This window comes from Sander vitreus, chromosome 6 (assembly GCF_031162955.1).
Source record: "Sander vitreus isolate 19-12246 chromosome 6, sanVit1, whole genome shotgun sequence".
Classification (NCBI taxonomy): Eukaryota; Metazoa; Chordata; class Actinopteri; order Perciformes; family Percidae; genus Sander; species Sander vitreus.
The window spans coordinates 28,615,544-28,633,315 of record NC_135860.1 but is presented as its reverse complement, the minus strand read 5'-3'; the positions used below and the strand labels follow the sequence as shown (position 1 = coordinate 28,633,315).

The following is a 17,772-nucleotide window of genomic DNA, read 5'->3' as shown; positions in this document are numbered from 1 at the left end:
GTTTCTACTAAAACATATTTACATGTTTTAATGTTAAAAAAAACAAAACATTTTCTCATAATGTCTAAATATACCTGTATTCACCCTCTGTCTGAAACGCTCCATTTTAGCGCCTGTCTCTTTAAGACCCCCCTCCTGAAAAAGCCCAGTCTGCTCTGATTGGTCAGCGTTTCCGGGTCTCCCGCATATGCGCTCTCGGAGTTTCCGCACTGCCAATGCAGCCGGGGAATGACTGAAACGTCATTGTAGCGGCATGTTCTACCTATATATAGTATAGTTGTGACATCACAACGTACAGAAGTCCTGACGGCTCGTTTAAAGACAGTTTCTGAATACGGGCTGTGTGCATTTCTCTGTAGATTAAGTTTTTTGATACTTTTACAGTATTTATATAGCACCTCAACCTGCTTTATAATCAAAAGAGACATGGAAATCTCACTTTTTACAATAGACCTTTAAGGAACTGCTATCAAAGTCACGGTATTGGTACCAGTATCGAAAATATTTGAATGGTACCCAGCCCTAACCGCCACAGGCACTCGACGGAGAGCAGAAACAAAGTCCGAGCTCCATAGACACATCTGAAGCATTATTAAATTTTATTTCAGGTAAAACAACATTAAACAACATTTACAGAAGGACATTACATCTTCCATAATAACATTACATACAGGTCGTAACAAATAATGCAACAGCTAATCTACTGTATACTATATTGTTTCACTTGACGAAGTGACTGACACATCTGTTTTTCCGAAACCACTTGTGAAAATGACGTACTTTCAGTGCAGCATTCAAAAAGGAAAAAGAAAACGCAAGAGAAGCTTTGTTGGAAAAAGTTGCAAAACACAGATTCATTGTTTAGCACAGCGAGGATGCACCTTGGATCCAACCTATTTTTCCTACCGATGCCACTTCTGTCCACACAATAAAGAATGCCAAAAATAGATGCCCTTTATATTTATCATATATGGTTATTCATATATGATTTCTCTTTGATAGTATTAAGGGGACCATTGCAACCCTGTATACAACATTGTGGAAGCATCACTATGTCACAGTCTAATAAATTTCCACCTTTTGACATTTCTTCTTCTTCTGCTGATATTATTTCTCATTTTTCCTGTCACAGTGCTAAATGTGCAATTCCACCAAGTCTGTCCTTCACTGGACTTTATTTGAAATATACGAAGAACATTCAAGTTTGAACAAAGAGTGCCTTCAGGAACTCTGTCCACCCAGGACTCAAAAATATAAGTTTTTGTACAAGACTGCAGGCTGCCGAACTCCACGGAAATAAAAAAAAAGTGTCGATGGGCAAACAAAGCGATGTGTGCCACGAGGAGAAACATGCCAGAAATAATTATTCAGCTGCTAATACTGCCTGCAATCCCTTAAAGCCACACGTGGCTGGGCAATCGTAGCACAGCTCCATGGTATTAACCCTCTTCTGTCACAGCACTTTACTGGCATTACCCACCCCCTTTCCACTCCTTTTCTCTGCTGCACAATCACAGCCTGGGGATGACACTGAAAAGCTGCAAGATAACTTCAAGTACAGCATTTCTATGAGCTCTCCTCAATCTGTGGTTAAGATTCAAAACGGGGGATGATATTTACATTTGTAAGAATGGCTGGTTCATATATATTTATCATTAGGGGCAAAGCAAGTGCATAAAAGGGACCATACAGGCTGGAATGTAGGGCAAACTGATTTTTCTTTAAAGTGAATTTTCAAAACACTATTTGGGAGAGTCTAGCCCATAATCATTTATTTTGCCTCAGAGCCACTACCCTCTATGGTCGAAGAAGCTAGACTGGAACACAGTCTTGGTAAAATACCAAAGCACTATAAGACTCCAATTCTTCTTTAATGATTTTCCTCATTTAAAGGATAGGTTCAGAAATGTTCAAGTCTATCTCAACTCAAGTGGCTACACTGTAAACGATAGGGGGAAAATCCACAGTCCTTGTTCTGTGGAAAAATTCATTCCAAAGTTCAGCCAAAACTAATATTTAGCAGTCCCAAGCCAACTTTTCATCCAAATGTAGCAAAAATTAACCAAATTTCCAGAAAATCGCCTGTGATGCAAATATTAGGAGTTGGGGTAAAGAGATTTGGTTAGGGATGTATTGAGATAGACAATTAAAAATTCCAAACCTATTCTTGAATGTGACAGACTGCAAAGCAGATACCAGCTGGAGGAGGGGCAGGCTGCAGGCTTTTACCGTACTGTAGCTGATAGGACTGGATGGGTGCGGGAAGGTTATCCTAGCAGGCAAGACATCTATATTATAAATGTGAGTAAGTGTGTGTGATAAGCCATGGAGCGACATGATAAGTATCCACAGTTTCCAATTCTCCATGACGTCACATTTGCAGCCTCATCTCTTGGGCTAATCAACAGTGCAGGGCCAATATTATTGTTCCAGTCGACTTCAACTGATTGATAAGGAAGAAGCCATTGTATTGATAGTACTTCACAACTATTATCACCATACATCTAAGCTGTAATATTCAGATATTTTCACACAAAACATCCAAAGAAAGCCATAAAACAGTATAAACATCTTTGCTGATGATACTACGCTATATATCTGACCTTCGTCATATTGTCATAAAAAGTTGCAAAACATTTATAACGTGTAGGATGTTGAGGGGCACACATTTAGGGGAAGTCTCTGCATAAGAGCACATGTTGGTGGTGAAGGGACCAACGCATTCTCACTCCCACCGCGTCAGAAAGCGAATCTTGGTCAGGTGTCTTTGGCGTTTGTTGTTGACGCACTTGGTCGGGACTCTTGGTATCACTTCATGATGCTCTTGGTCGGAACGTACATTTGCGTAATGCATCACAAGAACGGGACAGTTAGGTTTAGGAAAAGATGGTGGGTGGGGTTACAAAATGTACGTTTCAGTGACACGTGGGACATGAACCCCGGTCTCCTGGATGAAAGTCCTGTGTTGTTTGACCCATCAACCCCCCCCACTCCAACCTGCCTCCTCACGAGGAGTCTCAGTCTTTCATACTACTCTCTACCGTTGTCTCTCTTAATACTACGTCATCTTACAGCCACGCGGTCGAGCTGCTGCTCTGCCCGGTGCGTTCCATACAGACGCTAAAGGGGGGATTTTAGCGTCGGTATCTGACGCTGAGAGACACTGACCAAGCATCAGTATTTGACGAGTTGGGGGAGAGAACGGGTTGGAAGGGACTGATCAAAGTTTATCGCCACCTGCAGTACACATACTGCACACACACTACCACACCCTGAAAAGCACTCATCCTTACGTGTCATGTCATGAGCTTGACAAAAAGTTATTGACATAGACTATCTGTTTCTAATAAAATATTGCAGACCTTTTGTTGGTATCAGATAAAGTGTAAGGGACGATTGTCGTGGGCTGGATCCAACAATAGGCCACACAGCCTATTGACTTGGTGTTTCTCTTTTTGTACATTAGCTCATGTGCATGGATGGAAGCCCCAATGCTTATCTATTGCCCATGTTTATTTAATTTAACACACACACACACACACACACACACACACACACACACAGTAGTTACAGTATTGCACACAGGTTGGTGTTGTCCCTGTCGTCTTATGTGTGCACCTTTAACATCTCCAGCAGAGATAATTTATGTTAGAGAGGCTTTTCAGTTGCAACAAAAAACCCATATGAGTCAGGTCTGATTCCATTATGGAGGTCCATGGGAAAATGTAAGGGAATCCTAAGACTAGCATTTTTATATAAGCAGGGTCTTACTTTTGCAGATTTGGCCATCATTCTTTTGGATTATGATAACATTTTACTCACAAAACCTTATGTTGCATTGCAAATATTGAAAAGTCCACTATAATCATTCATTACATTGTATTGCAAATATGTTTATGTGTATTGTGTAGCCCGGTGTGCTTGCTCGTTAGTGTCCTTCCTTGAGCCCAGTGGCCAGTCTCAGAGACTTCACACTAAGATTATGTCATGCATACAAATAGCTTTTCTAGCTTCATGGTTGAAAATCTCATAATACAAAGAATAATTATTGACCTTATCAACCATTTTACAGATGTATAATCGTGTTCAGCAGGGAAAATGCCTTCTAGACCACAGGTAGGCTGGGTCAACAGAAGTACATTTCCAGGACAAAGGCTGACATCTGGTGCCTGGCTTAAGCGCAGGATATTTGCTCTCTGTGTGTTGCCGTTCTCAAAATCCCTTTCGCTTCGGAAGACAACAACAAACTTCAAGCTATCGAGCTACACGCTGAAAATGTCAAGGAAAATTTGGATGGTACAATAAGGCAGGCCTGCTTGGTTCTTTCAGAGAATGATTGTAAAGATTTACCTGGGAGGTTTTGGGACTGATTGGTGGGATTGCTGTGGACGAAGTAAGAGCTGATGAGGTTTAACCATGTATCAGCTAATTCAAATAGATCACTTGTATTGTGTCAACAGTTAACTTCATTTAATATTTTAACTGAGGCACCGCCGCTGCGTCCGGAGCTTAGCGATTGTGATTGGTTTAAAGAAATGCAAGCAACCCAGAGCATTTTTTACTTCTATCCCAGAATGTGTGTGTGATGTAGCCAGACCTTCCTCCAAAGCGCTGTGGAGATAGTTCTGGCAATGCGAGACTAGAGCAAAGGGGATAGGTCCTGTTGCAGTACCTATGTTGGCCACTGGGGGAAATGGCAGCGAGGCTAGAGCTGGAATAAAGTTTCTACAGAGATGCACGTAAACGTTTCTGCAAACATATGCAAAGAAGGGTGTCACTCCCAAATCTCAACAACCCGTTGTGCACTTTCGGCACATAGTTCTTGACACGCAGTCTTTACGCAGTCCCTGAATCAATGCTGTTTGTGAGTAAAACATATTCCCGTAACTGACGGGAAATGATGGTCAAAACTACAAAAAATAAGGCTGTGAAAAATGCATTTCCTAATATGTAACTTTAACACTGGCAAACAAGGAGAGAAGGAGAAATATCTGACAAAGATCAATCTGTTCATTTACAGCTACTGACATCTATTTACTACCGCCTCCTACTGTAGATATAGGCTTTAGTGTTTGAATTATCTGTTGATACCAAAATGGTGACAGTTACCTGACAAATACCGCAGTCAGCTAACAAGCTATCATATTTTAGCCCAGAAACTAGTCATTAAATAGTAAGTTCACCTTTAAACTAGATGCATATTAACCATGTCTTAAAGACTGCTGAGTCAGCAGAATTGTACATTTAAAACATCAGCTGGTCTTAGCTACCAAAGAACTGAGGACCTCCAGAATGGCTGCCAGAGGATGTGTTACACCACCTGATAGCCCTCCATTATTATTATTAATATTATTATTATTGTCTGCAAAATCACAAATGAGAAAGACATGGAAAACTTACTCTTTAGGATTCATTTTCTTCTTTGCTTTTGTTTCAAAGATGTGTTTTTGCTTGTATGCATGTCTCCTGTATGCGTGTGTTGAGTTATGTGTCTTGGCGTGAGCAGTGTAGCGGTGAGAAGATGAAGCAATATTAAAATTGTCCATTATATAGTTTCTAGATGAGTATATCATACATACAAATATACATTCTTAAATAGGAGGCTAGTTACAAACACAAAACACAAAACAATAGTATCGTCCTTTTGTTTATACTGTGACAATGATATATACGAGTTATTGGAACCTTATAAAAAGTAAACAAAATTTGATTTGCAAATGATAGCCTGAAATCTTAGGTACCGTTCACAAATACACACATGCATTCCTATCTATACTCAATGCTAACTCTCTTGCGCACACACACACACACGCACACACACACACACACACACACACACACACACACACACACAAACACACATTGTGAAGGTAATAAATAAAGAGAACTGGGGCTCTTCCATTCGTTTGGATCCTCCATCTCACCATCTTTGTCTTCATCGTTTTTTTTTTTACAACAGCCACCTGAAACACACACAGAGACAGAACACACAGCGTGTCAGTGACACAGTGCAACCAATCACATCACAATCACATTTTATATTTCCTCGCAGCTTGAAATCCACAGTTTGTTGTGTCAGTCATGAGCGCATGGGTCCAAGTTTATTAGATATTTTATTTTCTTTATATTTTAATTGGATTATGCATTAGAGTGTCCAGATTAAACCCCTCTGAGTTTTTTCTCCATCACAACCTTACCAGGAAGATAATGTTGGACAACAAGAAAATCCACAGCCACAAAGGTTACAGCAGGACGCCTCTGTTAGGGGAGTATTACGGTCATTATCCTCCCCGGTTGGTGTGTGACACAGGTTAAAGTGTCCATATTATGCTCATTTTCAGGTTCATAATTGTAATTTGAGACGGTATCAGAATAGGTTTACATGGTTTAATTTTCAAAAAACACCATCTTTTTGTTGTACTACACATTGCTGCAGCTCCTCTTTTCACCCTGTGTTCAGGTCTCTGTTGTAGCTACAGAGTGAGACCTCTCACTGCTGTAACATCTTTGTTGGCAGTCACACATGCGCAGTAGCTAGGTAAGGATCACATGAGCTAGCTAGCTGTTTCTCCAACTTTGGCCTGACCAAGGCAGGATTAGCCGGGAGACTTCTTCTAAAGGAGGGCGCACTTCCAACTTTGTGTGGAATACCTGCAGAACAGGGGACATGGAAGTAGTTCTATACAATTTGTGAATTTGTGTGTGTTGTAGCAGTGTTTTGACATTGAGAATGAGCTAGCATGCTAGTGCTATCATGCTAACAGTTAGCCCCCTAGGCCCCTCGTCTCGGCTAGTTACGTAGAAAGCCGTGCAGATTTTGAACAGCTCACCCGGAGACTGAAGGGAGGACACATTCAGAAACCGTATCTCACTCAAAGCTTGTTTTTTTCAAAGTTTGTATACGTGTGGAAGCACCAGAGACACAAAATAACACCCCAAATCCCAGAAAAAGTGATTTTTTTCATAATATGGGCACTTTAAGATTACTGTGCGGTGTATTAATGCACTGGTGTAGGGCTGGGCAATATATCAAAATGATATTGATATCTTGATGTGAGACTGTATCATCTTAGATTTTGGTGTTGTCTTTTTCTGGTTTTAAAGGCTGCATTACAGTAAAGATTTACTGAACTTACCAGACTGTTCTGGTTGTTCTATTATTTACCTTTACCCACTTAGTCATTATTTCCACATTACTGATGATTACTTAACACAAATCTCATTGCGTAAATATTTAGTGAAAGCACCAACTGCCAACCCTACAATACGGTCGCAACAGAAATATTATGTTTGGTTAAAAAATATCCTGACACATGATTTTCTCCATATCGCCCAGCTCTGTACCCTGGTGTGATAGTAATAAATAGATAGTATAAAATATTATGGAACATTGACGTCCTCTCCACTTTACACTTTTGTTCCTTCAAAATTCATTTCCTGGTACTTCCTATGGTACCACTTTATTTGAAGGGGTGACTGTTCATTCAGTGTCATTTGGTCAATTATGGCATTTTTTAATTGGGTTAGGGTTAACTGACTAAATGACACTTTAACTCCCACACAAATGTTACCAGTTGTTCGGGCTAATTAGCCCTCTGCTTAGGTTGAAGGCAGGCGTTATTATGTGAGGTCACCAGACTTTGTGACTGTGTACTAATAAGAATGATAAAGGAGTCCTTTCTGTTGCCCTAGTAGATGGACACCAAAGCTAACAGGGGAGTGAGAGAGATGCCAGTCCAGCCCAATCTGTACACCACCACACCCTCCTGTGACGAGGTCTACCCAGCCAAATGATCAAAATATGATATGAAAATAAAAATATAAACTCTTTTATACATCAGTCTATGCTGTTGCTAAACCAAAATCAGTGTGCTGCCAATTAAGATCTGGATCCGAGCATATCATGATATAACATGCTTCTTTGTCATGGCTGTTACTGTGTACTTTATGTGTAATCGTTGTCTAACTTTGTGTGTATTTTTCTCTTTATTTCTTCTTTCGAGCGGAGCTGCTCGGGAACGCAAAATTAATTTCAGTGTAAACTGACAATAAAGTTGTATCGTATAAGCGCACAAGGGATTCATTGTTTTAAAGGGATCTGATGTAATAATGACAGATTTAGGCTTCCGTTGTCTCAGAATCAAAGAGCACCAAGTAGGTGTGTGTGTGTGTGTGTGTGTGTGTCTGTGACAGGGGGTTCCACTTGGGAAGCAGATGGAGCTGGTGGGTGGGTTTTGTTTGGAGGATTTGGCAGGCATGGCCAGCTGCTGGCTGTCCTTTTAACAGAGATAGTCTCACCCTCCCCCCCCCAAAAATGAAATCCTTAAAATACTGTGTTGGGACAGACAGATACAGGACAATAACAAGAGGACCAAATAGGAAAGGGGGGGTTACAGAGGGAAACAAAAAGACTAACAGAAGCAGCCAAGTACACTGATTTGCATTTTTTTTTAAACCTGACAGAGATAACAAGATTTTGGGCTAAAACCTGACGACTGATATTTAATATACACACATACCTCCACATTTCTGTCATCGTTTGCCCTAAAACCCAAACTTTCTGCTCAAGATTTGCTAAAAAAAAAACAAATCTGCCTTGATAAAAACATTTACTTCATTTCCAAAAGAAGTAGTGTTCTCTGTCTGTCAGCAAATGTGTGTTTGATACAGGTCATGTAAATAGCATATTCTGTTTGGATATTCTGAATATAACATTTTCTGATTAAGACGTGTGATATGCCGGTATCTTTCGGGTTTTAGAAGCATCCTTTGGACATGTATACAGTGCATTCGGAATATGCGTCTCAATCAGGGTTTTATGTAGTCATGAGGAGATACTGAGGCTTGAAGAGAGGAGTTTTGGAGTTCTCATTTAGCTTTCTTTGCTCTCCTCAGTATTGGTCTTTCTGCGTGTACGTGTACAGTGGTTTGTGAAGGATGGATGAAATGCCACGATGGTAAACCCATTCATGGAAAGGACTTCTAAGGAGGTCGCCCTTTCTGTTAAAGAGTAAGATCCTTTTTCTTTTAACTATAAAAACATCCACGAAATTCGCTAAACCCACCAGACTCCGTGCTAAAGGAGACTTTTTGCCTCAATGACAAATGTCGAGCGTCGCTTTTTGACGCGACGGGAGTGAGAATGTGTTGCCTAAACCGCTCTGCGCTGGCCGTTCCATTGTTTTCCTACGGGGAGAGCAGTGCCGCTCAACTGGTAGACACCAATGGTAGCGCTGCGCTCAAAGTCAACCGTGACCTCGTCAGCGCGGACCTTTCAAGGCGCAAATAATTCAGGGACGTTCCTGCGCTGCACCTTGCCTCTTTGCTCTGCGCCCCACTACCTCGCGGTTTTGCCACAGATCATGTGTAAGCAGCGTAGTCTTGTTCATCTGCTGTGTATCTGACCGAAATCCAGAAAGCCTTTAGTCTTAAACTGTCTTTTCTCCTCACAACAAAATTGATGGATGTCCTAAGCTAGGCAGATTACTGCAGTTTTGTATTAGATCATATTAACAATAAGGCCCAATCCATTCCTGAGCTTTTGCTAATTATGACCAACTACACTAAAAGAAAACACATTTTCAACTACAGTATAAGCCCACACTGCAGCTGCTGAACAGTTACAAAAACATGTTGGTGATGTCACAGACACTACGGCCATGTTTTTGGCTGTTTGGGTCAACAACAGAGTACAGAATACTCCTGTCGAGCGTGTGTCTCATGTGTAAGATGGGACAGAATGTATTAAAGGCAAACTCTGGATGCTGACATATGAACATGGAAGTTCACGGCAATGCACAATTTGACTGATATGTCCTTTAGAAGCAAATACCATAGCCCGAAATAATAGGCCAGATCAGAGGAAATCTACTGCATGAACTGGTCCAACCCCAAACCCATAAACTCAGCCATCTTAACTTCCTTCTGCTTTCTGTTGCAGCTCCCCCTGCTCTCTTGTCCTCTGCCTCCTTGCCCCTCCTACTCCTACCATATTCACTTATGCAACGTATTCACAACAATTCGTATGATATCCTACGAAATTACAGCGACCGCCGGCCAGTCACATGACAGTTAAGCTTTGCGGTCTTTACAGTTAAATGAACCGAGAAAAGGTGACTGTGAGGTTAGTGTCATTTCAGAGGCCGTTACAGTTCAGTTTAGCCGACAAAAGGTGACCGTCATGCAGCGACGACAGTTAAGTGTTGGCACTAAAACGACTAGTTAAGATTAGATAAAAACATCATGGTTTGGATTTAAAAACAGCGGCCCCCTTAAGTAGTACTCCCAGGACATGAACACCCGTCTCCTGGGTGAAAGTCTTGTGTTTTCGCCTTAACGTCTTCCGGGACACGAACCCCGCTTGAAAGCCCTGTATTTTAGGACCCATCCATTCACCGTGAGTTCTCTTCCCTATCCGGACCTGAGCGGAGCAATGTGGTGCAAGCAGTAATAAATATGTGGAATGCATACGAGTTATGCGTCATCTCTCCCAAACACACAGCTTTCATTCCTGATTTCTGATCGATCAAAGAACAGTCACTATCAGGGAACAGCACTTAATAAGCCCCTAATGGACAGCAGGTGTGTTGGGTATTGTCTTTCTGCTGTAAACTAATTTCTGAAAAATGTAAAAAAAAGTGTTTCAGTCATTTGCTGCATGGCTCTACACTGTTTCTCAAACCAGCTTGACCGAATCGGACTGACAGACCCACACCTCCTCCCACCTTCCACCATTGCCCCCGAAGCCCAGGGGTCCCGACACCTGACCCCTACTCCTGCAGGGAGGTCCCGTTATGTCTGATCCTGTTTAATGAACTGAGTCAGACTGCCCTTAAATGTCACTCAGTGAACACCCTGAGCTGAGAAGGTGTTGATGGTTTAATACACTGCTTTATGATGTGTATGTATATGTGTGTGTGTGTGTGTGTGTGTGTGTACAAATGAGTGTAAATTGGTATTTGTAAAATATGAGTGAGTAAATGTGAGTGTATAGAGGATTTGGACTTAAATTGCATGAAGATATTTTTCCACATTTTTATTCAGACATCCCACTGAAACTTGACTGTACCACGTTTCCAGTGATTTTTGTGAGGAATGCAGTGTTGTGGCCAAGTCTGTGTTGAGCTGCCACATCTCCAACTGACAAACACTCCTCTGTCTCTACAGTGTACCGCTAATTAACGGAAGCAGGCAGTAACCGCTCTAGTTAACAGTTGAACATGGTGATTTTCCACAGCTCGTTGGCTTTTACGACTGCCAACGTCAATCAAGATGAAAGTCACCGTTTGTCTAGTAGATACTAGTTAATACAGAGGCTAGAATTATATAAAAACCCAGATTGAGACGCATATTCCGAATGCGCTGTAACAATGCTTCTAAAACTTGAATGATACCGCTATATCCCACGTTAATCAAAAAATGCTAAATTGGGAAAAAAAAGGCCTTATTCAGAATATCCAAACACAATAAGCTGTTGCATGACTCGTACCAAATTTGGAATATTGTCAAATTCGGAATAATAGTGGAATAAGAGTGTGCATTTAAACATATTCAATGTAGGGATTCAACAGAGAATGAACAGGAGGATTTGTGATGTGTTGGGGAGCAGCCGGTGCACCTTGGGGGGCCTCACGCCACATGAGCAGCAGATTCCACAGAGCCTCTCCCCGTTGACCTATACACTTTGCTGCTGTAGCTGGGAAAGTTGTTTTTGCCTCATGCTAACGGCTTACAGCTTCGACACGCCATCTCTGAATGGCACCGCGGACGTTGTGGCGGCTTCACTTCTGAACATGACAGGCTATCAGGAGCTACATGAGTGATTTTGACTCGCTTTTCCAAGGCTGACTGCAATATTGTTTTTGGATTAAAGATGTCAAAATCTGTAAAAACAACTGGGGATTATTTTATTTGACCATTTCCACGCCAAAACCACTCCTATGGCAAGAATGAACTACCATAGTTAACATGGTTTTATGATGTTTTATGTTCAGTTCAGTTGAGTGTATTCACACATCAACATCGTATCATTAAAACACAATTATCAGACGGTACAATGATCATATGTATGGGACGTGTGATATGGGGAACCCCAAATAAGCTACTAAAAGCTTTTCGGAGGGGGCCCAATAACATTAAACATACAGACACAACACAGACAGTGGATAGAATGAAAATCATCTACTGTAGGTCTTAAAAGTTTAGCAAAGCGTGGGGCTCCTGTGTATTTCTATCTGTACATGGCTACTCAGTGATGTGACTGTGAAATAGAAGTGCAGATCGTAGGAAAAGGGAAAACGAGCGCTCAGCTCCACAGACTTGCCAGCTCTCTCTGCTCTAACACAAACACTTTCTTCTCTGCTTTTCTTGCCTCAGTTGTCTGGGCCAGAGTCATTAAATATGAGCCTTTAAAGAATGCATAGACACCTAAACACACGCACACGTACACACGCGTGCACACACGCGTGCGCACACACACACACACACACACACACACATCTGCACATTCATGTGTTTCCTATTACCCCATGTCCTGGCAGCAAAATCTCTCAGAATCAGCAGTTAATAGCTGGAATCACACTGCCCAAAAAAGTCTGCACACATAGAAACCATGCACTCCAACATTCACAACTATCCACTCCACATACAAGCTGAGGAGCATTTGCAACTGTAAAGCTAACATACTAGCCAACACCCTCCTGCTCACGCTCACTTACACAGTCTCAACCCACTGAGACCTAGCTCTTCTAGTGCAGGTGCAAGTTATTATGCACACATTCCTGCATGCATTGAGGTCTTTGGGTTTATATGGCAGCTCATCTGCAATGACGTCTGCAATTATCTGCCTCAGTGACCCCTCTAATTCTCATCAAGCAACTACGCAACAAATACTTTTGTTACTGCAACAAAGTCGTTTTTTCTACTTGTAATTTTGTGAGTATTTAAAAAAACATCTGTTAATGTACTTTTACTGAAGTATTTTGTATTTCGAGTGTTGTACAGTACTTCTTTATTTGAAGTCACTTCCATTACAGAGTAAGAACAAAAGTGAAAAAGAACTGATAAACTGCGTGAGAATAGAACAATCTCCAAATCAGTAGTCTATATCGACGACGTAATTCCGGGATTGCTCCGGTGCAGCCGGAAATTCCGTTGCATGTAGCTAAGTTTCGGTCGGATGTCCGTTACTTTCCTCTTTCTTTGTGTTGCCGTTTTAAACATAGACAGTAAAAGACACAGCGACGCCATATATTTCGACAGAGACCAGTCAAGTCACTTTTCCGGTGATGGCTGAGCGTTACTGAGCAGCCTCCAACTGAGCTTGAAGACATAGATGTGACGTGAGCAACCTGTCTGAAAGTTGGAAGTCTTCTGGTAGCTGTGCCAAGAGAAATCTCAATCATTCCCAATCTTGCAGAGACGGAGAGCGTAGCTATATGTAAGGAGATAACATAGGCACAGGCTAATTATTGCTAACTAAAACGCTAGTTAACATTAGTAATTAAACTTAAACAGTTAATGTAAGTCAAAACTGTCTGCGAGCTTCTCCTGACTGTACCGTAATTTCTCTACTATGCGACAGTAAGTCTCGTGGTTATGACACAATCGTTAGCCTATTTTTACAAAAACGTCTGCTATGGAGCCATAACGTGAGGTACAAGGTAATGGAGCCTTTTATACATTGTCGTGTTTCTTTAGAAATAAATAATGGACAAATAGAGTCTTTAAACGCTTCAGATGTAAAGTTATTTGCTGTCAAAGTGACGCCAAAATGAATGGCAGTCAATGGAATGCTAATGGAAGGTGATGGCTTGTTAGCCTAGAATCTCCCCATATGAGGTACGCTTTCCAGATGCTCGCTTACCCCCTTGGTTTTAAACTCTGGTGGAATAATAAGGACTATAGTTAACTGCTCCTCTGATCTCTGCAGGGTAAATCCAGACAGCTATCCAAACGTTGTTCCGTCCGGCGCTGAGCGCCGGCCAAGACGATTGTGATCGGTTTAAAGAAATGCCAATAAACCAGAGCACGTTTTTCTCCCATCCAGGAATGCTGCGTGGACTAGCCAGACCCTTCTCTGTAGCACTTTTGAGGAAGGTCTGGCAATGGCAGACAATCAATACAGCAGCTGCAGCAGTGAAGAAGCTGTAGGCCTTTATGCCTTGTAGCTATGTAGGAAGACGATATCCACATTCTTATTCACACCTACAAAGCTCTGATTGGTTGATTGTTTCTCCAATCGGCTGACCTATGCAAATTGCTGAACAAATCAAGAAGTGGGTGGCAATGCAGAGGGAACCAGTCTTAGCTTCACTATTGGGTCATTTACAACCCGTCAGGTTGTCTGTTGGATTTTGTTTTAGAACCGTCGCCATGGTCCCCAATCTCTGTCATAATCCAAAATCATCCCTTAAGGTTTACTATACTCACAACACCAGAGACAGTCTGTTTAGCCGTTCAAAACCCTCTGATTCTAAAAGCTCAGCTGTCATTTTCAATCTGTTAAGAAGTCACAGAAATGCACTTCAAAATGATGCATATATAGATATATATTTCAAGAAACACACTTCTCACACTAAAACCAGACCAGCTACATGAAATACGAGATGGCAAATATATGGGAGAAATGAACTACTGTAAATTAAGCCACTGAGGCTAGTTCCTAGTAGCATTGCTTAGAATTGACTGCTGCATAAGATGCTAAAGCAAATCTCAGTCGCTGGCTATTTTAAATGTTCATCAAAAGACTTGGAAAGGTCCAGCAGATGGCCATTAAGTTCAACTGATATGGGACATCTGACAGCAACATTTGGAAAGTTCCAATAATATATTAACAATGCTTTCCGCAGACTTGAATTGTGGAAATGGACATTAAAACTTTCCCTTGCAACCCAGAACACCCGTTTTAACAGCGTGGCGAATGGAGTTATGCTAAATCACCATCATTCCTCAGCTCTGCTTGTGTTCTGCTGTGTGGGGCTGTGGTGAGGAGTAATGAGTGTACACCGAGGGTCAGAGAATGCTCCGGGTGGAAACGCCTTCTTCCACGAACTCGCAAGCACACCCACTCACTGACGTTCGCCAGGTTCCCATTCCATAAATCCTTGTTTGGGGGTATGTTTTTCTTGTCTGGGGCCTGGCTGACTTCCCGCCTCACTGGGGTTTATGTAAGGTGATGGAAACACTGAGAGGAGGGTGGAGGACGCAGATGGGAGGAGGAGAGCATTAGAATGTGACTGGGAAAGGAAAGCAAAGAAGAAAGAGCTGGGGAAGTGCATTTGTCAAGTGAAAAGTTAATATGGGAGAGAGATTTAGAGCAGACCAGATAAAATACTAAAGTTAGGAGCCATGAGAGGCCGCTGCCTGGCATTTACAGCAAGGGTTTCACTCTCAATGTGACTGGCCACTCTAAATGAGCTGGCCTCCCTCTGGGCCCCGCCACAGAGACCACCATCACCCTCTATTAACACATTCTGACATGGTCATTAATCTACACATTGCAGCCATATCTCGATCCCACCAAGAGGCTTGGATAATGCCAAGATCGGGCTACACAGTTTTTTGACAGTCACTATGTCAGACTAGACAGACATAGTGCCATAAAATCTTGCTGTGTCATTTCGGTGAACTATGTTTGTAAAATAAAAGATTGTTATCCAAACGAGGCGCCATTTGGTCTTTTTTGAAATCCGTGAGCCCCACGTGTAGCGTTCGTCCAATCAGGTGCAGTCATGGTGGTTGTAGAACGGTGTAGCCTGTTCTCTTAGCTTATTAGTGGTCCAAGTGAAGAGAAACCAATAACTGCTAGTGGCTAGCCCGCTAGTGTGCAATGCTGGGAAGCGGAGCAATCCCTGCCGTGAAAAAAGCCTATATGGACACTGTGTGTATCTTTCCTCCACCGGACAGCAGCAGTAGTGTCTCTCCTTCTTTTCGCCATGGGTACATGTGTGCGCCAGAGAGCTCTCTCTCGGGGGGAGGGGGGCAGGCACTCTCTCTTCCTATTGGTCAACGTTAAGGAACACGTCGTGGAACATGTCACACTAGGTGGAAAAAGACAAAAAGTTCTGCGTCGTGATAATGTCACACTACAAGAGGTAAAGACGCAAGTTCGTCGGTCCTGACACTCAAAATCAGGCACAACTCTGAACGTTTGTCTGCAACGTTTGTCTGCAACGTTTGTCTGTCGGTCAGGTCAAAATCGGGCTGAATTTGTGTAGTCTGATCCTGGCATAAGCACAAACCTGTTAAAACCTTGCCTCTGTTCTCTCAGCTTCACCTGTGAAGCAGCGATGTGAAAAGGTGCTCGGCAGTTGCTCAACTCCACATAGCGTTAGCTATCAAGTAGTCTATATCTACTACGTTTCATTTCCGAGATTGTTTCAGTGCGCCAGTGTGCCGCCAGAAATTCCGCCGGATGTCCCTCATTTTTCATCTGGATGTCCGTCCCCTTCCTCTGTCTTTGTGTTGGCGTTCTAAACTCCGGTGGATTTCTGAGGACTATGGTTAACTGCTCCTCAGATCTCTGCAGGGTAAATCCAGACAGCTAGCTAGACTATCTGTCCAATCTGAGTTTTCTGTTGCACGACTAAAACTACTTTTGAACGTACACATGTTCCACCAAAACAAGTTCCTTCCCGAGGCTATTTTGCAGAGGCACAGTTATTGATTCGCTGCCCAAGACCATTGTGATTGGTTTAAAGAAATGCTAATAAACCAGAGCACGTTTTTCTCCCATCCAGGAATGCTGTGTGGACTAGCCAGACTGGCAATGCGTGACTAGCTATCAAGCAATAACACTTTAAGCTTACACTATTCAACGTTTAGGCTACGTTTGTTTTCCACCCGGAAAATGGCAGCAAGCTAGCCGTGCTAATGTTAGCACTTATTTCCATCTCATCACAGTAGGCGTCAATACCTGCTGAGTCGTTGACAGCTCCTGCACACTCAGTGCTGTGCTCGTCCTGCATTACAGAAAGGAGGGTGTAACGTGCCTCAGTCATGGGTCCAGATGTGGTGATGGCAAAAAATCAGACTGTCAAAACTCTCAGCAACAGGAGGTCCAGTAACCTCAGCACTTTGTATGTTACTGTTAGGTGTGCTGTGGTCACAGATGGGGGCTACATGCTAATGTCAGCATACAAAAGCATGCTCACAATGACAATGCTAACATGCTGATGTTTAGCTAGTTATCACTAAACACAAAGTGCAGCTGAGGCCGATGGGACTGTTATTAGTTCTGCAGGTATTTGGTCATAGATCGACTTATTGGACACGTTGAAATGTTGAACTGATGAGGGCTATAGATCAAAAAGGATCATGACAGAATGAATGTCTAAATGTATCAAATTTCACATCAACCCAAAAATGTGTCTGGTCTCATTTGGCATTTGATTTATCCTTAAAAGAAATATCTGTACATTTCTGTCACACTTCTATTTGAATGACTATAAATAAGAAAATGGAATTTAACTTAGAACTAGGGACCACCTTTGACGGGGTCACACCAGTCGCGACGTCAAAGAGGCGTAAAGAGGCGGGGCCAATGGCCCTTCCCCACGTTCTAAACCCCTACTTCCGGACCCCACCCATCTCATCATTCTAACTCTGCCTTCATTTTGATGTCAACTACACATCTGTAAAGTTTCCTGACTGCATCTTGCAGGTTTATGACGCTATGGTGGTGCCAAAATCTGGTTGCCGGTAACAGTAGAAAAACGTGATTAGGATCATCAGTTTATAGAAAACTATAAAAACAACTTAGCACTATGCATG

The 17,772-nt window shown here is 42.2% G+C and overlaps 1 protein-coding gene across 2 annotated transcripts in view; it reads right to left on the bottom strand.

Moving 5' to 3' along the window:
• Positions 1-582: 582 nt before the first annotated feature.
• The window catches only part of cdk14 (cyclin dependent kinase 14), a 247,150-nt gene continuing 229,960 nt past the window's right edge, over positions 583-17,772 (bottom strand). For both annotated transcript variants that reach the window (XM_078253608.1, XM_078253609.1), the window contains one exon: positions 583-5,963. The gene's annotated coding sequence lies outside the window, so the exon portion shown is untranslated. The remainder of the gene's footprint in view (positions 5,964-17,772) is intronic.